Source organism: Arvicola amphibius, chromosome 1 (genome assembly GCF_903992535.2).
Source record: "Arvicola amphibius chromosome 1, mArvAmp1.2, whole genome shotgun sequence".
NCBI lineage: Eukaryota > Metazoa > Chordata > Mammalia > Rodentia > Cricetidae > Arvicola > Arvicola amphibius.
The window spans coordinates 173,266,248-173,291,987 of record NC_052047.1 but is presented as its reverse complement, the minus strand read 5'-3'; the positions used below and the strand labels follow the sequence as shown (position 1 = coordinate 173,291,987).

The window sequence follows — 25,740 nt, the reverse complement described above, 5'->3', positions numbered from 1 at the left end:
TCTCACTTCATAATGGGAAGGCCCTTTCCCAGCTGTCTGTCATGAACAACACCCCGTCATAGTCTCTGGAGACCCTGCCATTGGCCACCCATCAGCCAAAGCACTTTCATCCTTAGCAGGACAGCATCTTCCTGAATAAGATTAGCTCTCGGCCAGCTACCCTCTACTTCTTTTTCTTAAAATCTTTAATTTGACCCAGTTATGTGGATTCTCAAACTCAGAGACTTTTCTGAGTAATAAGGGTCCCTGTATCTGCCTCCAGGCAGAACCTGTGTGCTCAAAGCCAGGCTTCCTTCCTTCTTTCTTCTTTCTTTCTTTCTTTCTTTCTTTCTTTCTTTCTTTCTTTCTGTCTGTCTGTCTGTCTGTCTGTCTGTCTGTCTGTCTGTCCTTCCTTCCTTCCTTCCTTCCTTCCTTCCTTCCTTCCTTCTTTCCTTTCTTCCTTCTTCCTTTCCTTTCCTTCCTCCTTTCCTTTCCCTTCATTTCCTTTCCTTTCTTTATTGTTTTTCTGTTTGTATGTGTGACAGTAATACAAATGTTTATTAATATTTAAATGTGGTTTATTTAATGTATTTTGTTATAAGAGGCCACTAGTTAGTTCCTGGCTACCCAGACCCCCAAAACAATCACACAGAAACTATATTATTTGCAATACTGCTTGGCCAATAGCTTAAGTGTATTGCTAGCTAGCTCTTACATCTAGAATTAACCCATTTCCATTATTTTATATTTTACCAGAAGGCTCATGGCCTTCTGGCAAAGTTCCATGCATCTGTCTCTGGCAGCTATATGGCATCTCACTGATTCCACCTTCTTTCTCCCAGCATTCAGTTTAGTTTTCCCCGCCTAGCTAAGTTCTGCCTTGCTACAGGCCAAAGCAGTTTCTTTATTCATTAACCAATAAAAACAACACATAGATATAAGGACCTCCTACACCATATTTATTTTGAGACAAGGTCTCAATTTGTAGGTTAGGTTGTTCTTAAATTCACTCTGTTGCCAAGACTGGCCTCAGACTTAGTAGTTCTACTCAGTTTTTTTGAGTGTTAAATTTAAATTAAAAATAAGTATGTGCCACTGTGCCAGGCTGCCATTTTTAAAGGTACTGTCTCTCTGTAGTATTTTGATTTACATACATGTATCTTAAATTTCATTATTCACACATACATGTTGAAAGGGTCATGTTAGATTTAGTTGGGAAAATCTGCTGAAGCAGGGCAAAGAAGCATGCCTAATTGTTGGGTCCAGGGTTCACATCTGTGTACAGGTTCTTCGATCATGGGCACCTCTATGTGTCCATGCTTATTCCACTTAGCTGCTGTTGATCGTATTATGATACAAAGGCCACTATAAACATCTCGCTATCCTTTTCTGCCAGAGTTCTAATCTTTACAGTTTGAAAAATGTACGTCCCCACTGTATCAGTTTCAATAGAAAGTTAACAGTTAATATGAACGGAAAGGGGCTGCTTCATTCGGTGCATGCCTGCAAGTCTGACGATATATCCTCAGACGGGTCTGGAGTGCACCAGACATGGGCTTGCTCTGCTTGTTTGCCCAATCACAAACCTGGTCTCTCCACCAGGATAACTGGGGTAAAGTTGGCAAGGAGGGAAGAACATTTATTTCTCAGTGGACAGATAAGGAGGGGGTAGTGATGACCTTGTTTTTTTTTCCTTATAAGCAGCTTATTGTATGAAGAATGTACTTTAATTTACTTATTTCCTCCTAGACTGGATGCAAGACTGATGAAGAAAAGTAGCAGCATGACTGAGGTAAATGGATGTTTAATGCTTTTATGTTCTAGTGTCTGTTTGTCTTCTGAGACGAGCTAGAGAAACGATCATGGCCAACTTGAATATATAAAGATGGAGAGTGCTGCAGATGAAGCAGTCAAACAATTAATTTAGTTCTACATGTATATTTAACAAGCACATATTTATGCTATTCTTTCAAGTATATAATTGAATAAGTTGCATCAGCATTTTCATTGTAGGAGTCATGTTTTAGAGTGTTGACTGCACTTCGCACGGCGTAGTATGGCGTGCTCGCTGTTTGCCATTCGGACTTTATGGACTCTTTGTATGATGCTGGCACCCGAGTCTAAACTGCAGGTATCCATTTGTGTAATGTAGGACAGTTGCTGGCTTCATTCTTTGGACTGGGAAACCCCCAGGACCTCCATTTGGAACAGTTTATATCACTGCTTCTATGAGATCACTATCTTTTCTCCTTTCTTTGTTTTCTTGTTTGTTTGGGTTTTTTTTTTTGTTCTTCTTGTTCATTTTATTTATTTTTAAAGTTGTTGCATATACATTGGTGTCTTAGTTAGGGTTACTATTGCTATGATGAAACACCATGACCAAAGCAACTTGGGTAGGAAAGGGTTTATTTCAGCTTATATTTTCATATTGCTGTTTATCATTGAGGGAAGTTAGGACAGGAGCCTGGAAGCAGGAACCAATGCAGAAGCAATGGAAGGGTGCTGCTTTTTAGCTTGCTCTCGATGGCTTGTTTAGCCTGCTTTCTTATAAAACCCTTCACCACCAGCACAGGGATCTTATGAAGGCATTTTCTTAACTGAGGCTCCCTCCTCTCCAATGCCTTTAGCTTATGTCAAATTGATATAAAACTATCCACCACAATGGTTAATAGTTTCCCATCTCCCCTTTGACTAAAGATGGGACAATTTAGCTCTTTTGGTTGTATTTTCTGGTATTCATGCATCTGTTTCAAAATATAGAAGATCTTTAAGTGTTACTTTAGTGGCTTCTTCAAAAATGTTAGATACCTGTTCTATTTCCTGATGAAGAATTAAAGGTGACCTTTGACTGCTGGAATTCACTTGCCATTCCTACCCCCACCCACTCTTCTTTTACTTCTTTTCTTCCTCCACCTTCTCCTTCTCTCCTTTTATGAGGGGTGGGAAAGACTGTGGGCTTTCACTGACCTCAAACTTAGAGTCCTCCTATCCCAGCCTCTGGGACTATTAGATATGTGCCACTATGTCCAGATTTCCATTTCTCTTAGTGCAGCTGTGTTCTAGACTGCATTTAAGTATTAATATTTGCTAAGTTATGAGAATTATTTGGTTTTGGCTGAGTGTTGTGATATATGTTGTCATGCAACAGCCATTCTGCTTCCTAGTTGGCTGCATGGGATGTTTTATGCCTCTAGGAAATAGTTAACACTTTTCTTTATCCCAAGAATTCGGAAATCCCATGCTGGGGGCTCCCTTCCACAGTCCCTCTTTCTTTTTCCTTCCCTTTTTCTTCTTCTTTCCCCTCCTCTCTCCCTCACTTTCCCTGATATTTGTAGTTTTTCACTTAGCATCAGTTTGATGACTTTCTTGCTCTCTTCTGTCATCAAAATTAGAAATGATGGATCAGCTATTTCTTACACTGTATGATTCTGACTGGCTCCTCTCTCTGCCCCTTTTCCTTTCTCAGAACTCTTTGATTACACTGGACCCGTTTAGATAATCCAGGATAATCTCTTCATTCCTCTTTTCCTATGTTTAATAAAGTGTGAATCACATCGTTTACCCTCTTAATCATGTTTAGTATAAGTAGGTAGTGTTAATTACATCTTTTAAATAAAGGATCTTGAGACTTTTTTCATCTTGGAAAAAGTATTACTTACTCTATGGAATAATGGTTCTTTCTCCCTCTCCCTAGGCCCTTGAAATCATCTTTCTTTCTTTTCCTTTGTCAATGGAATCTGTTGTCTCTTTGAGGCTAGTTGCTTCCTAATAACCTGACCATCCGTGCATGTTGCAGCACATGATACTGTCTTGTTTCTCAGGGCTGAATACTCTTCCATTGACAAGGCAATCATCTTTTCCTTACCCAGTTATTTGTCAGTAGACATATAGTATTGTGTCTTCTAATCTTGGCTATTGCTAAAACTGCCATAGTGAATACTGATATGCAAATATCTCTTCAAAATCTTATTTTCAATTATTTCAGATATACTTCATAAACTAGATCATACGATAGTTCTCTCTTTAACTTTCGAGGGATTGTCTGTGTGTGTTTCATACCAGTTGTACCATTTTACATTTCTAAGAGTGTACAAGGGTTCCAGTTTCTCCACAGTCTTGTCAATACTTGTCATTGTCTGTTTTTGCTAATTACCATTCTAATATGTAGGCAGCAACATTTGATTTTGCTTTTTGACTTGCTTACCCCGATTAGTGATGCTGAACATCTATTCATGTACAGTTGACCATTTGTTTGTCATCCAGGGAGATGTCTGTGCATAAATTTTTGGTTACTTAGGGTTTTGTTGTTGAGTGCTAAGAGATCTTTACATTTGGCTGTTCATACCTTTCATATTCATGGTTTGCAAATGCAGCCTCCTGCTTTGTAGCTTGCCTTCCATTCTGTTGATTTCTTCCTTTGCTGTGCAGAAGCTTTTACACTGGATATAATTCTGGTCTGTATTACTTTGGTTGCCTGGGTCTTTGATGTCACAACCTGAAGACAGACTAGTGTGGGATTTCTTGTAAGCATCCTTCTTCATCTGTCGCCTAACGTGGGGCAAGTAACTTATAGGCTACTGGCAGTAGGAATTCCTACAGCAACAACCAAGAAATCTGTTGACAAATTACATGCCTTGAGCCTTCGTTCTTGCATTTTCTTCTAGGAATTTTAGTTTTAGATCTTACTTTGTACAGCTCAAATGCATTTTAACTTAATTTTTGTAAATGGTATAAGGTGAGAGTTTTTCTGTGGACTTTTAGGCAGGCTGCCTTTTCAGTGTTATTTGGTCCCTCTGTCCTCAGCCCTGAGGGAACTTCAGTGGGTGTGCTTTGGCTTCTCAGCCTACATAGTTGCTCCTCTTTCCAGAATGCACAGTGCCCCAGTGTCCTTTATCTTCTGTGGTGTGGCTTTCATTTCTTCTCTCTTTATGGATTTGTCATTATTTTGCTATCTTATCATTTTAATGGCAACTTGAAGGGAAGCTGTGCAATCGGGTCAGTCACAATGGCCATTCACAATCCCAAAGTATTGCTTTAAAAAGTAAACACTTGGAAGACTCTAAAAAGCACTTCAGAAATAATTCACAAATCCATTTCTTTTCCATTTGTTTTATTTATTTATTTTTTAAAATTTATCTTGTGGTGCTGGGAACTGAGCCAAGACCTTGGGTACACTAAGCAAGTGCTCTGCCCCTCAGCTTCATCCCCAACCTGTTTGCTTTCTTTTTGGTAGTCATTTGACATGTGATGCACCAGGACTCGGAACCAACAGTAGCAAATTTACTTTCCAACTATTATTTCAACATCAAGGTAAACTGAGACTTTTCCCATATGAAGCAATATGAATTTATTGTTTCCTCTTTGGATTTATTATTTTGTTTTTATTTTAGTGAAAGTTTGAATTTGTTATTCCCTTTTTATTGAGATAAAGCCATGGGGCTTTGGCTTTGGGCTTATAGGCTGTGAGTTACATTTATTAAGAGGTGGTGTTTTTTATATAACAAATGAGTGTGTATCTCTGTATTCCCACTAAGCTGTAAGTGAATGCTGTTTACCATGGAATGGGATTAGGCTTTAAAACTTTGTCTCATATTAGTTGGGACAGCTGCTACTTTGTGACTGTTTATGGCTATGGCAGGTTGAACTTGATATTTTCTTCCTTTGTTTCTCTCTCCTTCTATGTGTCTTTCTTTTTTCTTTTCATGTGTGTGTGTGTGTGTGTGTGAGAGAGAGAGAGAGAGAGAGACAGAGAGAGAGACAGAGAGAGACAGAGAGACTGAGACTCACTATGTTGTCTTTGCTGCCCTGGAACTTGCTATGCAGACCAGGCTGGCCTCAATTTACAGAAATCTGTCTGCGTATTCCTCCCAAATGCTGGGATTAAAGGTGTGCACCACCATGTTGGACTGAACATGATCGCGTACAAGAGGCCAGCACTAGGGAACTCTCAAGACGGTGGCTGCTTTTGCCCTTTGAGTTGTTTATTCCCAGCAGGCTGGGCTGTGACTCAGCAGTAGAGCACATGCCTAGCATCACTCAGTCTCAGCCCCGCAAAGGAGGGAGCAGCTCAGCATCTTAGCCTGCCCAATGCCCTGGACATTGGGTTCAGGAGTGGCTTCTTGAACATTTGAGGTTGAGGCTTAGAAAGGCCTTGGATTCATCATGGGCTTCATGTGAACCTCAAAAAGATTTAGATTGAGGTTTAGAGATTCTAAACTGGAAGGAAAAAGGAAGAAGGGAGGAGAGTGTCTTAGTGAGTATTTACAGCTGCGTAGTGATACCATGACTAAGGCAATTCACAAAAGAACGCATTTGATTGGGGTACCACTTAGAGTTTCAGATGGTGAGTCCATAACCTTCATGGCTGCCAGCGAACCGGAGCTGAGAGTTCTCATTTTATCTTCAAATTAAGGATAGTGAGAGATAGAGAGACTGGGCCAGGTATGGGCTTCTGAAACCTCCAAGTTCACCCCTCTCCCCAGTGACACACTTTCTCCTATGAGACACGTTTCAGTCTTTCCCAAACAGTTCCACCAACGGCTGGAGTTATTCTCATTTACACCACCACAAAGGTTAAGGACTTCGTTTTTAATTAAGAAACGATGCGTTATATCTGTTTTATGTTGATAAAAATGAAAACAGCACAAAATAGAAAAGCTGAAGCTAAGGGGGTAGAACGGGACTATTGGAATGTTTTGTTGTCGTTGTTTTCAAATTATTTACCGTCCTAGTGCTATTATTTCTGCTGAGCCCCTCTGCATTTGTAAGGTTCTTTTATCTTTGGAATTTTACGATGCTATTTCAGAGTTAATCTCAGACTGTTTCCATGGTCTAAGATCACCTTTGGGTCCCTAGTAATGGATCCCATTATCTAGCTGGGAAACTTGATACCTGGCAAGACCTGCCTCAGAAAGCACACATGACAATTAAGGTAAAAGAACCGGTTGCTAGAATCGAAACAGTAGTTGAACCTGGCATGCCTACCCGGATGTACAGAGTCAGGCACTGTGTCCTGTGGGAATGGGGCCAGTGCTTAGGACTGGAACATGCCAATCTGTTCTCTAACCTGAGTATTACTGTTAGCTCTGACTCAGTCCCTTCCTTTATAGCCCTTCCCATTGCCTGTGGGATAATAAAGAATCAGTGAGCTTGACTCTGGCCAGGTGCTGCTGGGGAATTTCTGGCCAGACACTGCATTGGTGTCTTTTCTGGGAACAGAGCAGTTTGTGTGGAATCTCAGCAAGTGTATGTCCTCCAAATAAACTTTTATTGGCTTTTGAACCTAACCCTGGTCAACACTGGAGCTCTCTGGGCTCTGATCTGTGACAGGGACTGTACTCCATGGTCTCTGGGCTCGGGATCTGTGCTGTGGACTATACGCCATGGTCTATGGTCTGGAAATGGCACCGTGTGCTTCCACATCCTTTTGAAGCTGAATTTAAGAATATGTGTTTAATTCTTGAGGAATTTTCAACACTTACTATTTTCATCATTTGCAGAGATGGTTGTTATGAGACCTTATTAAAAGAGCGTTCTATTTCTGATGCAGGCTCTGCTGTGGTGTCTGGTTTCATATTTATCATCATCCTGTCCTTTCTGTGTGAACCTAGTGAGGCTGATACTAGAGAAGAAACGATGAGGTTTTTCTAGAAATCTTATATAGTTCACAAACTTAGTTCAGCAATTAAATCCATTTTAGCAGAGGGCCCTTGGAACTGAGGTTTATCATAGCCTGGGGGAGAAACCTAGCACTGTAGGTATAACCAAGTGAAAAACAAGACATCCACTTAGATACCATGCATCGACTCAGATTGGTGACTCTCAAGAGGTTGTCCTGGAGGACTCAGACTTGGAACTTAGGGGCATGACATTCATTCTGTGTTATGTTTATTTTAAAATTAGGTTAAAAGCCTATATATTTAGGTTTTCGGAATGTTAATGGGTTAACAATAACTATTCGTCCTGATAAATATTTTAATCATTGTTTTTTCCTTCCTACCCCTGGTACTGAGAATTGAACCCAGGTGCCTCTTCTATGACAGGGAAGTACCCTATCACCGAGCCACTCCCAGCCCCACAGATGAATATTTAATTTGTCATCAAAATCCCGGAAACAATCTTAGCTGCTCACTGAGAGACCAACCTGAGGCTTGTGAGGTGGTGAAGCTGCCAGAGATCATGTCCTTAGAAGATAAAGGAGCCCAAACTTGATCGGAGACCATCTGATTTCCCAGACTGCTTAGCTCTGCCTCGCTGCCTTCACACAGGAGTGCCAGACAAAACTGGGAATTTTCTTGCATATCACATCCACACAAAGGCATTCCGAAGCTGTGGTGTGGTGACAGCTTTCTCCTTGGAGCAGTGGGGACTTCCTTCTGGACCTGGGGCTTCCTTAGAGCAGGGTCATTTCAGTTTAGACTTGGAGGGTGTGTCTGCTTGTGAGGTGTGCTAGCCTAGTTTAGTCTTCTCAGTAGGGCCCATGCTATCATTCCCAGTGCTCGGGAGGCAGAGGCAGGAGGATCTCTTTTGAGGCCAGCCATGGTCTATGACGCAAGTTCCGGTACAGCCAGGGCTAGGACTAGAATTTTATTAAGCATCCACAGTGAAGGACAGCTCTGGCAGTGGTGTACAGATTTCAGAATTTATTCTCATGTGCCTGTCATTACCTAAAGTAGAATGCCCTCTTCCCCCTAACACCCGTCCCCTCTTCCTTCCCACTCCTTTTTGTGTTACCAATCCATAACGTTTTGGAGATGGGCTGTATTTCCTTAATGCTGTGGTTAGAGGTGTGTCCCGCCAAGCTCGGCTCTCCGCTCTGAATGGGACTCTAGAGAAGTTTTGCTGTGCAGATTTTAAAGAAAATTTAAGACTATGGTGGTGCATGCTTTGTTCTCAGCGCTCAGGAGGCAGAGGCAGGCAAGTCTCTGATTTTCAGGCCAGTGGGCATATCATTTGAGTTCTAGGACAGCCAGGGCTATCGAAAGAGACATTTTCTCAAACAAACAAACAGAACAAAATAAAAAGAAAGTTAAAAACCACTACATAAAAGTATTTTGGTGTAGAGGCTTCCATTCTTATGCCTATGAATAGGTATGCTTTTAAAAAGAAGACACGAAATTAAAATCACAAGTCTTTCATATTTATTTTACCCTATACAATGCATGCATTTCTTCTACATGCTTAAATATCCTTTGATAATGTGCTCTTAGTGGCACGAAGTCTTCCATGTTCCATGTGGCTAAAGAGTAAATGATCTGCCTGGTGTTAGGTAGACATACTCCTTAGTCACTTGAGGCCACGCTGGAAGGAGAGGATCTGGTGAGGAATGCATAATTGCCACGATTTTCATCTAGCTTGTTGTTGGTGGTGTTTGTTTTTTTCAAGACAGGGTTTTTCTGTGTAGCTTTGGATCCTGTTCTGGAATGCTCTTTTATAGAACAGGCTGGCCTTGAACTCACAGAAATCTGTCTTCCTCTGCCTCTCCAGTGCTAGAGTTAAAGGCCTGTGCTGCTAATGCCTGGCTTAGAATGGTATTTTTTTAAACTAGGGTATTTTGGAACCTCTGTTTCTTTCTTTGAGGTGGGCAGCCAGTCTATGACCCGAAACCTCTCATATCTTATTCTTAAGTAGTTTAGCCCTCTTTTTCACTGCGCTAGTTAATTAAAGCTCTTCACATCCTCTTTTGTTGTTTAAATATTTTCCGCAGTTTAACCCTGGTTAGGTCATTAGCCCCTGCTAGGCCAAAGAAGCCTCAGACCTCTTGAGAGTTCCTGTTGTAGGCCTTGGTGAGGGGACAGAGGTCAGCTGTTACAATTAGCAGGAAGACAGAAAAAGGAACCTGTGTTGTGGGACTCCGTTTACTGGAAAAAAACGATAGTAAGTGCCATATATATGTGAAATACCCGTGTGCTATACCTGATGAGAGGAGGGGAGACAGAGGTGTGTACTATGTGCGTGTGTGTGTGTCAACATGCCCTTCCTCGTGTGAAGATGGAAGCCGTGAAGTCTTGTGTGAGAAGGGACCGTCCAGCTATGGGCATAAGTGAGGGGCAAGCCTGCTTACATCTGGGGCAAGGGTATCCCAGGCAAAGATGTTAAGGTAGTACAGAGCTCCTTTGACTTCCCAAAGGTGCACGCAAGCCAAGCTAGCCCAAAGGTAGCCACATCAGAATCTCCACTCTCATGAAGTTGCTCGCAGAGGAGTGTTTCTTCCTCTTAAAAAGGTTCCCAGCACCTGGGAAGAGTTTTATACTTTACAAGCAATGAAGGCTTAGCTGACTGGCGTTCAGACCAAAGGAACAGACACCAGATAGGTAGTTAGATTAAGTGTTGGACTCAGATAACAGAGCCTTAAATTTACAGCTACCCTCCCTGGGGTCAAGAGGTCATTCCAGAACTATTTCTGCCCTTTGTTTTTTTTTAAATAAAATGTGATTTTCTTCAAAAGTTTTAATATTCTTGTTTTAAATGTGAAAATTTGAAAGCCTGACATTCTAGTTTAGTGGAAATTGACAAAGACTACGGCCTGGGAGGACATGTGTGTAACAGACTTAAGCATGGACACTTTCCTCCATGAGCCCAGAGGCCTTCAGGGGTTTTGTGAGTGGAACCTGCAAGAAGGTAATTGACAGGGAGGAGTCTTTCTCCTTTGGTAAGGTCAGTGTACGCACCATTGCCTGCTCCTCTCCCTTCCCTCAGGCTGGGGAATAAGTGACTCGTGGCTGTTTCACCCCTGTACCTGATGCTGGGGAAGGGCGAGGGCCTGGGTGGGTGATGTTGTCAAGGGGAAGGGGTCATCCCCGCTGCCCTGCCCCAGGGCTGATGTTTGTGTGGGTCAGGGGAGTTTGGTGGTGGCAGGGTGGGATGAGGGGTTCAGTCCATAGGTGCTGCTTTGCTTTCTTAGCCAGGATGAAGAAAAGATGCTTAAAATTTGATATTGGATAAACTGATCGCCAGTGAACATGGTGTTGTGATTTTGATAACTACCATCGAGTGTGACCCTCATACCTAGCCGAGGACTCTTGTTGTTTGGGGGATTCCCAGCGTACTTGCTGAATGTTCTGGCAGCACCAGTCTCATTGAGTGCTATGTGTTAGTCCTGTTTCACTCTCGAACCAGCCTGTGAGGCTGCCCCAGTGTAAGGAACGAGGATCCAGCCACAGGAAGCCTCTGCTCTGTGTGGACTCTTCACACTGTTGTTTCAGAAGGATTCCAGTTAAGGGCATGCGAGAAGCTAAGATGCTGCTGGATTGATTGACATCCATGGGAAGCAGTGAATTTTAAATACTGGGATTCCAAATAAATAAAAAAAAATTGTTTTGTCCCCTTTCTCCTCCTCTTCCCCCAAGAGCTTCCCTGTCGTGTAGCCAGTGCTATGCTCACAATTGTAACTCTCCTGCCTCCACCTCAGAGTGCTGCATGTCCCACCCACTCACAAGTTTTTGTCTCGTATTCATAGCCTCTAATTTGTTCATGAATTATACTTTTAGAGACACCTCAGTTTATGGCAGAAGGGAGTAGATGTTTAGAGGTTTATTCACCCTTGTCCTGGGCATTCATTGTTGGGCGCCAATTTGTAGCATGGAGCTGGAGGAAGTCGGTGTCATGCGCTGCTGGGCTGTCAGACTGAACCGAGGACTGCTGATCCCCTTAGTAATACTGCAGGTCAGTGAGGGTTTCAAAATGATGGCTGTAAAGTAAAGTGGTGGGAATAGAAGTAGCTCGGGAGACCGTGAGGAGATTCCCAAGGATGATACTCAACCTGTCTTCTCTTCCTTGGAGGCATGTGCTGCAGTCAGCTTTATTGTGTACTGGTATCCAGGTACCCATGGCGCTGGAGCTGGTGGCGGTTCTCTGTATGGCAGGTTTGGGAAGTACGCAATACACAGTTGCCCAATTCTCTGTGCTGTGGACATGGTAATCACTAAAAAGAAGTTGAGCAAGAGTGGTAGCTATTATGCAGCATAGTGTCTGTGGGTGACAAAATATTACTGATCATATCTGAGAGTAGATTTGAAGTAGTCTCACTGCAACAAAAGAAGTATGGCAGTTAATGTGTATGTTAATAAGCTTGCTGCAGTCAGTCGCTCGGAGGGAAATATAGGCTTAGCAAAGTATCATATTACACATGATAATGATATATAATTTCTACATATCAGTTGTACAGGTTTATCAAAGTATCATATTACACATGATAATTATGTGTAACTTCTACATTTCAGCTGAACAAAGAAGAAAGGAAAATATGAGTTACTTTGACTACAGTTAAGAAATGTGACTGGGTAGAGATACTAAAAATAAGTTTTCTTAAAATCATTCTGTTCTTTAAAAGTTTTAACTGACTTTGCACTTTTCTGTTACTAATAATGCATGTTTGATTTTTGGAAAGAAAAATAATCATGTATTTTCTCTAAATTTAATTGCACTTTTTGTTTTCATGTTGGGAACTGAACCCAGGGCCTAGAGCACTCCAGGTGAGCTCTCTGTCACTGGATTATTCTTCCCTTTTATTATTTATTATATTCCAGCCCTTTTTATATCTCACTGAGTTTCTTGTCTTTTACCAGACTGAGAGTTTCTCAGTCACAGGGAGTCATCTTTTCTTCATTTCTCTAGTGACTGCTGTCTTACCTGTTGTACGGAAGATGTTTAAAGATACTACTGACCGAAAGCACTAGAGCGTTACAGTTTGTCTTCTGCTTCACTGTCCCACGCCTTTCCTGTCGTTGGGTTAAAGTGGCCTTTAAATTGTCAGTGATGGACTGCGGAGATGATGGTCCATGGATAATAGACCCTGGACAAGCGTGGAGGCCTGCCTGTAACCCTGTACTCTAGTGCTTAGAAGACTGGGACAGAGGATCCCCAGCACACACACACACACACACACACCACACACACACACACACACACGCACATGCACACACACACACACACACGTCAGCATGTTAAATAAAATTAAATGAGATCTAAAGACAGATTGTTTTTAATTCATATTTTATGAACATTTTAATGCGACTGGTTCACAGACTGTTTTGACAGGAAGCTCACAGTTCCTTTTCTTTTTAAAGAGAGCTAGTGAATTGTCATCTCTCCAGAGGCAGAGGATGCTTCTATTGGGCATGGTGCCTCACACCCCGAGTTCCAGCTCTGGGGAGGCTCAGGCAGGAGAACAGTAAGTCTGAGGCCAGCCTGGGCTGCATAGCGAGATACTGTCTCAATAAAACAAAATAAAATAAATCAAAGTTAGTAAAAACAAACCAAAGCCACTAAGAAAGGACATTCCTGTCACCCCGGAAAGGTTTTCGTGTGCCCGTTCCCATCATGTGCCCTTCCATCAGTGTCCCTTTATAACAGGAGTGGGCACAAATTTGATTGTGTTGACAGGTGCTGGCTCTTCTAAAACCTCAGACACAGTAGTACCGAGAGGGTTTGTCTTCTTTTGTTCTACGTAATGATACTTTTGTGATTCATACTTGTTGTTTGTGTGTGTCACTGTGTTCCTTTCTGCTGCTTAGTAGTATTGCATTTGATGACTGTATCTATTTGCTATTGCTGTATATTAGGGTGGACTTCAATTTGGAATTATTATGGATATCTTGAACATAACTGCATACATCTTACTATAAACGTGTTTTTCTTTCTTGGAGACATGTACTTAAAGATACCCCCTTGAGGAAATGTGTGACTTTGTACGAAGTTGTCACACAGCATTTGGTAATGAGATGTACATTGTAGCATTCTCGTCAGTGGTGAATGCTTTGCTAATTCTACCATCCACGTCCCTGATCCTCCACTTTGTTTTGTCAGATTTTGATGCTAGCCGTCTGTAGATGCAGTGTTATTTTGTTGTGTTTTTCTGTGATTTCCTTGTTGGCTAATGATGTTGAAAATGTTTTTGAATACTGCTTTTCATGTCCTCCTTATGAAGTATCTGGCCAAGTCTTCTGCTATTTCAGAAACTGGCTTGTGTGAATCTGGGTGCACATTTAATGTATGCCTGGTGCATACTTTGCAATTATTGATTTTTTTCAGGTTTTTTTTTTGATCTTTGAAAAGGGGGACATCTTCATCTTCATGAAATCCAAATGATCACTTTTCTCATTTATCTTTAACAGTTGGCCTCCGTACTCTGCCTTGTTTTCCTGTAAATGGTTTAGTTTTAAATTTTATGCTTAATTTTGTTATTGCTCTTATTTCTGTTTAGTCATGAGGCAGTGATTAGGATCCATCTAGTCCTGCTTAGTTCACTTCAAAGATTATCCTTACACTAACCAATTATTGTATGTGTGTGACCTCTGCTATATTCCTTCCTTTTAGTCATTTGTCCTTATCTTGATCCTGTGTTTTTCTGGGAGCTTTTTTTTCTTTGTCTCATGAGTGACATAAATTTAATATTTTCTTGTTATTCTCTGTTTTTTCTTTGTTTCTTTGTTTGTTTGTTTCTTCCTTCCTTCTTCCCTTCCTCCCTCCCTCCTTCCCTCCCTCCCTCTCTCCTTTCCTTTCCCTTCCTTCCTTCCTTCCTTCCTTCCTTCCTTCCTTCCTTCCTTTCTTCCTTCCTTCCTTTCTTCACCTGGCACATCCTTTTCACCTGTTTACTAGGCTGTGTCTATTTAAAGAGCATCCATTGTCGATAAGGGCGGGGTTCTATGTTACCTTTTAAGCATATTTTAAGGATCTATACATTTCAGTTCTAACATTTAGTCTCTTTTCATTGGCTGCAGTTATAGGCACGGTTAGTATTAGTTCCCTCGTTAAAAAGTTTTTTTAATTGGTTCACCCTTTTAAAAATGTTTTTTGCTGTTTCTTGTTGTGTGTGTGTGTGTGTGTGTGTGTGTGTGTGTGTGCGTGTTTGTACACATGAGTACAATGCCCACAGAGACCAGCGTCATCAGATCCTCTGGCACTGGAGTTACAGTGGTTCTGAGCCCCTGATGTGGGGTGCTGGGACCCACATTCAGATCCTCTGAAAGAGCAGTGTGTCTTTTTAAGACCACTGAGCCTTCAGTCTGCCCCAAGAGATTCTTTCTCTCTCCTTTCTCTTCTTTCTCCTTTTTTGAGAAAGTGTCTCATTATGTAGCCCTGGCTTTCCTGGAACTCACTATGTAGACTGGAGTGCTGGGATTAAAGACATTCAACAATATCTAGCGTGATCCTGTCGTTTAAGACATTTTTTTCTAAAATTTCTGTCTTTTTCTTCTCCTTTTTATTTAATTGAAAAATTCTTTACATTGCATTTTATTTCAGGTTTTTAGGTATGTCTCTTTGCATCATTATATTTGTATTTTTTTGTTAATTAAAACATCTATCTTAGTAAAATTCCTACCTTGAATTAAGCTGCGGCTTCATGTGAAACTTAAGAAACTTGTAGCGTCTCTTTTTCTCCTTACATGCATTGGTTCTCATTCATTCATGTATGCTTGTGCACGCATGTCACAGACTAAACAGTGCTCTGACATGCTTTTGATACACTGTCAAATGGTCAGGAATTTCTTTAGCAAGAATAGTGCAATTCACCATCTCTTTTCTTGTGCCCATTTCTTACCTCAAGACTCCTCTTTTTTTTTTTTTTTTTTTTTTTTTTTTTTTTTTTTTTTTTTTTTTTTTTTTTAAATAGACCCTCTCCTCTGCTCAGCACGTCATGGAGTGTTTATCTACTGACCACAAGTTCTCAACTTTCATTTATTTAAGGCTGTCATGTCTTCTTTAGTTTCAAAAGGGACCTTTTTGCTTCGTATGCAACTCCAGCTGATTGACCCCCACACTTTTCATTTTCTAACACTATTTTTTGAAATTTTTGTTGCTTCTTTGGGGCGTCATTTTAGGTGAAGCTTTGTTGTGGTTAACTGAATTTCCTGCTGGGGGGATTGTTATTTGGGCTGAACTTTGAAAGTTCTGGCCATCTTTAATAGTTTTTTTTTCCCATATCATCTGTATCTTCCCTTCAAAAAATACGTTTTATCATCAACTAAAATCATAGTTTTCCCCAAGTGGCAGAGCATGGGAGACATAGCCATGTACCGGCTGGAGAACATGTGGCCTGCTCTTCCTGCTCTTACGGCATAAATCTAGGGCCAGTTTCCTTCTTCAACCGGCTGTATCACGTTGCCCACACTACAGGCAGCAAAGCCTCGAAACACTGTGCAAGATCTGACTGCTGATCTCTACTACCCACATCCTTGCTAAGCAGAACTGCAGAAACCATCAGAGCTTTCTATTTTATCCAGGTCTGCTTGCCTCTTTTAGACCTGGGCGTTCAACAAGGTACAGTTGTGGAAGTCTGTGCTCGTACCCAGGAAGCAGACATTGCCCCAAGAATGACATGGATACTAACAGGGACGAAGTTCATATCCCGGAAATGAGATCTGAAACCAAATCACCTGAGATTTATGAGAGACATTTCTTGGAGAAAGAGATTGGCATCTAATAGAGATCTAATAAATAAAGAGCTGGGGGAGAAAACGGGAGAGGAGAAGCTAGGGACAGTCTGGAAGGCAGAGGACCTGTCTTAGACAAATCAGAACCCCCTTGTCTCTGTTCATGACAGTCTTCTTTCCTTAGTTACTTTGAAGCATTGGGATGATTTTTGTCCCACAACCATCTATGGAAAATATGTGATAAGACAGGGTCACAGTTGTGAGCTATGGACAACGAACAGCATGTTTTACAGGTGGGATCTTTGCTCACTAATGCTAAGCAAGTATATCATCTTTTCCATTCTGACCCCTGTCCCACAGCAGTGCCGCACTTCCAGGACCTTCTGGGACTATAAATCCTCAGGCTCTTGGTGCCAGCTGAATGGCTTCAATGTGCCAAGCTTTTCAGGGAAGCCCGTAGCATCTCTTTCTATCTTTTGGTATGGTAGCCACTGGTTTCCTTATGGAGGCTGGGAGTCAGCCAATCACAGGCTGCAGTCAATCTGGACAATAGCTGTTCTTGCTAATATCATCCTAGTGCATTACAACCACGTCCATTGATTTCCAATCTTCTCTCTAGCTATTCTTACACTGTAAATTGTGAAAATTAAGCATTTGCAAAGATACCTTATGCCAGAAAACTACAACTGTGTGCCGCTGGTCCCCGCAGATGACAGTGTTCTGCCTCCAGCCCTGGCAGAGTCCACACCACCAACCTCGTATCAGTCGTCTGTCCTGATCTTGTTTGTGCTCTTCTCGGTCATTGATTTATCCTCCTCTATCTACAACCAGGCATCCATTTATCATCCTGCCATCCGGCCTTTTCATTCTTCTCCCCTTTCCTAGTAGTTTCTCCAGGTGACACGAGTCCATATTTGGGGCCGGCTCTCTTACTGAGATCATGTCACAGTGCGTTTCTGTCAGTCTTTGTTTTTTTTTTTTTTTTTTTTTTTTTTAATCACTTTTCACTTGAAGTCTGATCTCTGCTCACACTTGAAAGGTTTTTCATTTCTTGGTTTGGAGTGGCCGCGAAAAGTACAAGCTTTGCCTTCAGTGAAAGAACTGGAGCTGAGCCTCATCGCTTAGGTAGGAGGTTCTAGCTCAGTGCCTGAGAACACCGGGCTCTTCACCTGCCCCAGGACTGTGGGAGGACAGAGCACCTGGAGGCGAATATGTGTGTTTCTTGTTTTCTGTGTAGCCAAAAGCAGTTTTGATGGATTTCCTTCACTTACAAATGTCTGTGAGAAAGTAAACTTAACTTTTGAATTCATTGTGGGAAAATGGGGATTTGTGAGTTGTTGTTGTTGTGGTTGGAGCTATTGTGAAAACCTGCTCTAGTAACACAAAGACAGTCTTCTTGTTGAATTGGCATAAATAAGAACTCAGAAAGCTTAAATTTTGTGAATTACACTATTTCTATAGAAAAAATCAATAATATTGAATGAAAGCCATTTAGAATGTATTGTTAAAACTAGGAATGCTGCATTGTGACGGATATAGTAGAGATCAATAATAAATTTAGAAATTACAGGTGTTTTCCCAGATGGCTGAGCTAGGGCTAGGCTTTTGTTACTCTCCTGTCCATGGAAGAGGTGTCACACAGGACATGACAACACAGGCTTTGCCTGGCTGAAGATAACATGTTCCTGCCTGCCTTACACAAATCATGAAACCACTGCTAGGAAACTCCCCACGAGTTTACAGAAGGCGGTGGAATAGGAGAGGCTGCCCAGGTGCATTCCCTTCCCTGGGAAGGAGCCAGAGAAGCCAGCGTTCAGGACATACAAGGTGAGGGAAGCCAGGGCTCCCTTATCTTGTATTACCATCCAAAGAGGAGTAAGAGCGGGAACTCTTATGTCTTCCTTATAAGCCATGTGTTTGTGTGTGCGCGCACAACACATAAATATATAAACTTAAACATTTACTGGTAATAGAGATTTATGTCAGAACAATTCTTTTGCTATACAGAGAATTTTACCATTTATTAAACACGAAAGCTTCATTTGCACACTGAGATGCTGTGCTTATTTAGTTTCACATAAAGAATTAAATCTTGGCTGAATATTGGATACTTAGATGAAAATATCGTCAATATTTTCACAGTTGGTTGATATTTTGAATCCATAATCATCAGGGCTGAGAACACCACTTAGCATAAATATGTAGTACAAAATGGCAGAAGTGTGTTTAGGGCCAGTTCAGAAACTGGAAATTCCATTTTCATCACAAGGCAAAACATAGTGATGTGTTTTAGGATTGGTTTATTGCTAACAGCTTAAATATCAACATTGGACATTTCAGGTGGTGCTTGTTGGCACTGTGTGGTGTGACTGCATGCACACTGTGAAGTGCATGCGGTGTATACTTAGAACCAAGGCTGCCATGAAGTTCCCCGTGCATCAAGAGCAAGTGTTGCACCACACGTTTCATTTTGAATTAAGATGCGGTGTCCAAGTGATGCTAACACAGGGCCTGTAGTCCTTGCTGAGTGGAAACTGCAGGCTTCATGGGGAAGAGAGACCCTTGTTTATTTTTTGTTTATTCTTTCATGGTCTGGGGAAAAGGAGAAAGTTGAAAGGCTGCATGGATTTTTCCCTTTGGGAAAGTTCCCTAACAAGGGTTGTAGACATATCTGACCCCATTTGTTGGGATTGCTTGCAATGTCATCACATGGAGGAGCAAGCTGCTGCTTCCTTTAAATACAGAGGTATCTAGGCATGACAACAGCCCTGGTCTCCATTCTCATCAGCCTCCTGATACACGTGCTGCAGATTCTTCTGCTGCATTGGTTGGCTGCCAAGATGGGGTTGCTTCTGTTGAGAGTGTCGGCAAGCACTGTTGGCCGATAGCGAGCCAGGCGTCTGTGTTCTGCACCTGCCACGTTGCTCTGACTTGCGACATCCTCCAGATGTTCACTGAATGAATCAGCGACTTTAGGGATCAGCGTACATGAAATAGTTGAACAGTCTTGCCGGCACATTTTCGGTGCCTGCCCTCTTTTGATTTGCTTCCTTACTTAACATAAGGTAACGAAAGAGATTCAGGTCATTCATAAGAAAAGCAGCCTATTTAAGGCACACTCCACCTTACTCAGAGAGTAAGATTTGAATTGCTTTGCAAAGGACTGAACATTTATTATGAGTGTTTTATGCAGTGGTACCCCCTCCCCTGCCCCACCCTAGAGCTTAGCTCTTTAGAAATAAGAACTCTCTGGTATCCTCAAAACTGATTCCTAATTTTCCTTCACACAAAATAATATCACTGCTGTCATGTTTTCATGCTGAAGCCAACATTTGGTAGAGAATCCAGTAAGATGAGGCCTGGGAAACAGGAGGTCAGAATTGTGCTGCTGCAGACAAACCTTGGACAGATGAGCTGGTCTTTGAGTGTGCGCATTATGTCTGTCAGCTGCAAGGCTGGGCCTGGATAAGCAATATAGGTTTCCACCTTGCAGAGGATGTGACTGTGGGGGGACCTTTCTGCTTGTAGTCGGCTGGGCTGTGAGGTGAGGGGGTGTTTTATTCGTAGCTGAGTATACTCTGGCCATGAGTTGAGGTTTCCTGAACTGATTTATGGAAGTTGTAGGTTCTTGTTCAGAAGATTTAGGTGTGTGTGTGTGTGTATGTGTGTGTGTGTGTGTTCAGTTTTGAGAATTTGTATTAGGAAACTGTATATGAAACTCTTGGTGTCTTCAGTTTAATTGAGTTCTTAAAGGCACTAAGCGCAAGTTTCCAGCTTGCCTCTTCAAGCAGTGTTTAAATACAGTGCATTATATATAGCACGCTCACATTATGCTGTTATGGCCAAGTCTGTAGGAGAACTTCTCTCCTGGTAAAAATTCTCTTGCCGATCTCAATGGCCCAGGCTTTGGCATGCTGAGTAGCTTTTGGAAACCAGCCAAGTGTCTGATCACCATTTAGAAAATGATTTTGTTGGTAAATGGGACTAATTATATCTTCCAAGTGGCCAGCCTAGGATGGGAGTCCATCGCTCCTGAGCCCCGAGGCTCCCTGGGCCTTCCTCTTTCTCCCTCCTCTTCTGCCAGAAGGCCATGAGAAGGCATTATGGATGTGTATTTCTCTTCCTTTCTGCGCTATTTAGAGCGCTATGGCCATGCATACAGCACAGTCCTTGTAGCTCGACTGACTTACATATGATTTCTTGACTATCCTGGAGCAGGAGTCTGGGTCTGAGGTGGCTGAGTGGGGAATGTGTTGAAGTCAGGATGTTCCTATGGTCTTATCTGAGGTGCAGCTGGGGAGGGCTTTGGTTTTTTGTGGGCTCTTGGATCAAGCATCTTGAGTTCTTGTGATCAGTCGAGGTTGCCCTCATGTGGCTCTCATTCTGTAACTCATGTCATGGCAGCCTGTCTTTTCATAACCGGCATGGGAGAGACTCCCATGGCAGAATGGATATTACAGTCTCCTATAGTCTAACACACACATCCTGTCATAGCAGTGATACCCTGTCAGTTAAGTAAGTCATGGGGCTCACTCATACCCAAGGGAAGGGGATTGCCTACAGAATAAATCATGAAAGACAGAGATCATGGGCCCCTCTAGAGTCCGCCACGCCTGAGCTTGGCCAGGGCCGCCATTTCTCTTTTCTCCTCTCGGTGCATTCTCCTGTGGAACTAGGATCCTGCTTCTTACTGCTGCACCACCCCTCCCACCCACCCTCCCCACACCCTCAGAGACTCCAGCTGCCTTGAGTGACTTTTTCCTCCTCCTCTTTCCTTCTTTACAAAGGGAACTGCAATGAAAGATAACCAGAGGTCAACCAGTAGCGACATGCTATGGGTTCCTCCCTCTGAGAGTAGCATTTTGAGTGTGGGGCATGATCTTTATGCAGTTTTTTCTAAATCATAGTATGTTTTGTATTAAAAAAGACCCACATGGTCCCTGTGTTCTTCATGCCAGCAGCGAGTTCTAGAACAAGATGCCATTCATGGTGCCATCATCTTGGGATTTTGTTTGTGAGTTCACGTCGACAAGTCTGTAGCCTGAGCACGTTTGGTTCAGAAATGCATTCAGTCCAGTGTCAATAGTCCCGATAGTCTATCACAGTCTCAACAATGTTTAAAAGTCCAAAGTTCAATGTCTCTTCTGAGATTCATGCAATCTCTTGGCTGTAATCCCCTGTAAAATCAAAATAAGAAATCTTTCACATACTTCCAACATACAGTGGCACAGAATATACATTACTGTTCCAACGGGGAGGAAAGGGAGCATAGCGAGAAATACTGGACTAGAGCAAGATGTTTCCTTAATTTCTTTTCATAATTTGGAAACTTAGCTGGGCGGGCTCTTTCTTTGAGGTGACCACTTCCTTTATTCCTCATAGTGTCAGGTTTTCCTGTAATCTGTTTACACTCTGTAGTGCTCCTTTTCCCTCCATTTTTGTATCTTTGTACATTCTGTATTTTCCCTTTCTCCGCTTGCTCCTTTTCATTATATATCTGTGTAAGTCTGGCCACTAATGTCACACAACACAGTCAAGGCTAGGTTGTTTGGAAATGTCCTCTGCCACAGCTGCTAATCCGTAACTCATCAATTTAGTGTCGGGAAGATTTTTTTTTTAATAAGGGCAGAAAGCAGACATATTCTTCACCAAAATTTCACAAGAAAGATCTTTTTTTGTTTGTTTGTTTGTTTTGTTTTTTCGAGACAGGGTTTCCCTGTAGTTTCTAGAGCCTGTCCTGGAGCTAGCTCTTGTAGACCAGGCTGGCCTCGAACTCAGAGATCCGCCTGCCTCTGCCTCCCGAGTGCTGGGATTAAAGGCATGCGCCACCACCGCCCGGCTACACAAGAAAGATCTTTAGGCTACATATTGATATTCTTCTCTTCTGAAATTTCTTATGTTGGACCCCAGCAGTTCTGATCGCCTTCACCACCACTGTATTTAATGCTCATAATAGTGTGGTCTATTAAGGCCTGTTTAAAGGAGCCAGTCACTTTTCTAGTCCAAACAAAAGCGTGATCTGTCCTGTTGCAGCAGTACCCCAGTCATTAGCTTGAATTTCTGTCTTAGGAATGCTATTGCTGTGAAGAGACAACATGACCACGGCAGCTCTCATAAAGGAGAACATTTAATTGCGGGCTGACTTAGAGTTCAGAGGCTTACTCCATTGTCATCATGGTGGGAAGCATGACATCACGCAGGCAGACATGGTAATTGAGAGTTCTACATCTGGATCAGCAGACAGCAGGAAGAGTGATGTTGGGCCTGGCTTGAACATATGAAACCCCAAAGCCTATTCCCAGTGACATGCTTCCTCCCATAAGGACATGAGCTGCTAGGAGCCATTTTCATTCAAACTCCCACAGTCCTTAAGGGTCTTAAATCCCCTTCCCTGCTTCCAGTGCTTGTCAGCATGAATGGGTGATTCATACTTGTTGATGTCACTTTTAATCGCTTGGAACAACTAACCATAGCAGTGGCACATTGCTATCCTTAGTCATAATTTTAATCCTTTTAACTAATTTATTAAAATATTTCCCATAAATAGCAAATAAGGTGGGTTTGCCCCATGCGTCATTGGTGACTGTGCTCAAAGGAGACAGGTGTGCTGATGGACATTGTCCACAGACATTCTGAAGATAGAAGGCATGTCAAAGGGGCAATTCAGAGGCGTCAGTGATACCTTCTGTAGACACAGAGTTTTAATACTTCTGTTTCAAAGTTGGCATGGTCTTATCCTCGCTGTCCTCAGGGAGACTGTAATGCGGTGTTGAGGGAGATGGGCTGCCTGCCGTTTTGAGGGCGACCCTCGTGTCCAGCAAATGCTGGTGGAGTGCCCAGCAGTTCAGTGCCTCCACTGGAAATGAGTGCCCAGCAGTTCAGTGCCTCCGCTGGAAATGAGTGCCCAGCAGTTCATATTATATAATGAGTCATATTCTCCAGTTCAGAGTCCATCACCATAGAAAGAACTCAGTGCTGATACAACACCAGCAGGTACACACGCTTTCTCTTGGTTGATGTCAGGAAGGGCTGCCAGAGAAGGTGGCAATTTCCGTTTAACACTCCATTATGATATAAATGTCTCCTAGTAACGACAGGGAAGCTTCATTACCTCAACAGTATGGCTATCTAAACAAGACCTGGAGAAGGACAACAGCAACAGATATGCCAGTATGGAAGGGGAAATCTATGAGAAAATAGTGACCGCATAGAGAGGGAGAATTTGTCTTCCCCAGGAATGGGCTCCCCGGTTAGTTATCCAACACCCAGTTGTATTTATAACTAATACCCGTTGTATTTATAACTAATAATTAAAGAAAAGAAGCCATGAATTTGAGAGGAAGTGGGAAGAGGGGATTTGAGAGGTTGGAAAGGCAGAGGAAGAGGAGAATGATGTAATTTTATTTTGATTTTTTAAAATTGCAAACATAACATCAATTTGAAAAATAAATGCTAGGAAAGTGTGTTACTGGCAGAAGAAGACTTAAACCTCTTTCCAAAGTGTCCACACAGAGAGTCTATGAATTTACTGGATTGCATACTATTGCCTTTTATAACAAGGAACTTAATAGTCTACTGTGATCATTAGTAGTGACACAGTAGGTGGGGCTTTATTTTGAGGACACCTGTGTGGAGGGTCTACACACTCAGCTCCACATCTCTGCTTTGAACTGTAGGCATTATTGTTCTCATTATACAGACCTGGAGTCTGCTGAGCCCTAGATGAAATAAACTATTTGGCAAAGATTGCCCTGTTGTTAAATAGCTAGGCGTGCTTCACACCTACTTATTTTAAACCTATGTCAAAATGCACAGCATTTTCCATGCTTTTAAAAGCTTCCTTGCAAAGTGGCCAGCCTTATAGAGCCATAGCTAGCCAATAAGCATGTCCTTCTCTGTGTTGGGGCTTTAGTCTTTCTCTAAAGGGAAGTCCTTCTGTGCTGGCCAGTTGTCTCTGACCCTGGATTATTTGGCATTTCTTCCTTCTCCTCCCCTCCTGGTCCATCCTGCACCTCCTACTGGCTTGGCTTGCACAAAGCCTCTGTCTTTCCTCCAGGTGACTGTCGCAGCACTGTGTGGATGGATCCATGCCACCTGTGCTACTATTCTCTTTGCTCTGAGTTAGGGCTTCACTTAGGGAAGTTGCTCCTGTTCCTGTGCTGTCAGTGCTGACTCCCTGGAGCAACACGTTCTTCACATGAACTGGCCAATGGTTGCATTCTCCGGGGCACAAGTGGTGCGTTTCTATTATGACCTGATGTGACAAAGAAGAACATGAAAGTTCTGTTCCTAGTTTGTGGGCCCTCCCTGTTACAAGGTTAAAAAACAGCAGTGAAATACTGTTCTGAATGGGTCCTCTTTACAAAACACAAACACTTTGCTGGGCATAGTCCATTGTTGGATGAACGCGGGTGGATCTCCAGTATTTGATGAACTCAACATATGGGCAATAATGACGGTGTAATCATAAGTGTTGGATGTCCCTGTTGCTGAGACATCTCTGTTGGATCAAAGGATGTGGATCATGCCCTTTAGCCTACTTAACTGTCACTAAACATAGACAATAGGGGGTATTTGATACTCATTTAGAAATGGAGACTCAGGGAGAGGAATTACTTTTCCAAGGGCCTGTGATTAGTAAGTGGTAGAATTTTGGACCATTGAGGGTTTTGTTGTTTTTGTCGTTATCTCTGTGGTATGTTTGCTAAGTGTTATTAGTAAAGACCGTGCAACTGATGAGATTCCTTTTCCTGGTAGCAGGTAATGGAAATGTGCCGGAACACTGGGAGAAGCTAGTATCTCATAGGAAACCAAGATGACAAGAATCTTTTTACAATAATCCGTAAGTAAAATTTTTGTTAGCTCTTTGGAATTCTTTTAATGACTGGGTGAATCATTTTTAAGAAGTCATCTCAAAAGGGAAGTAGAGTCAAGTGACGTAAATATGTAAAAACAAAATGTTTTTAAAAGCATCAAACAGAGAGGTGACTCCACCGTTAAGAACACTGGCTGCTCTTCCAGTGGTCTCAGGTTCAATTCCCAGCACCCACATGGCTGCTCATCACTAGCTGGAACTCCAGTTCCAGGAGATCTGAGCACTTTCTTCTGGCCTTTGAGTTACTGCACACACATAGTGTACAGCCATATATGCAGACACAACATGCACACACATAAAATTAAAATAAGGATTAAGAAAATTTTAAAGTATTCTAGAAACTTCAGAACATGATGCTAACCCTGTGAAGGCTTGACATTGCATGAGCCGTTCTGTGGAGGACACAGTGTTCTTAGTTGATGGACGGCAGGTGGATCCTTTGTACTAAGGCCAGCAGTTAAACTAGAAATGGCATCTGAAAAATACTGATGCTCTTGCTTTCAGGGACTTCTA

The 25,740-nt window shown here is 42.2% G+C and overlaps 1 protein-coding gene across 11 annotated transcripts in view; it reads left to right on the top strand.

Annotated features, from left to right (window-relative positions):
- The window catches only part of Sgms1 (sphingomyelin synthase 1), a 265,738-nt gene that overhangs the window by 135,078 nt on the left and 104,920 nt on the right, over positions 1–25,740 (top strand). For 6 of the 11 annotated variants that reach the window (XM_038344262.2, XM_038344313.2, XM_038344279.2 and 3 more), the window contains 2 exons: positions 1,729–1,771; positions 25,110–25,194. The gene's annotated coding sequence lies outside the window, so the exon portion shown is untranslated. The remainder of the gene's footprint in view (positions 1–1,728; positions 1,772–25,109; positions 25,195–25,740) is intronic. The other 5 variants (XM_038344315.2, XM_038344297.2, XM_038344314.2 and 2 more) reach the window with 3 other exon arrangements.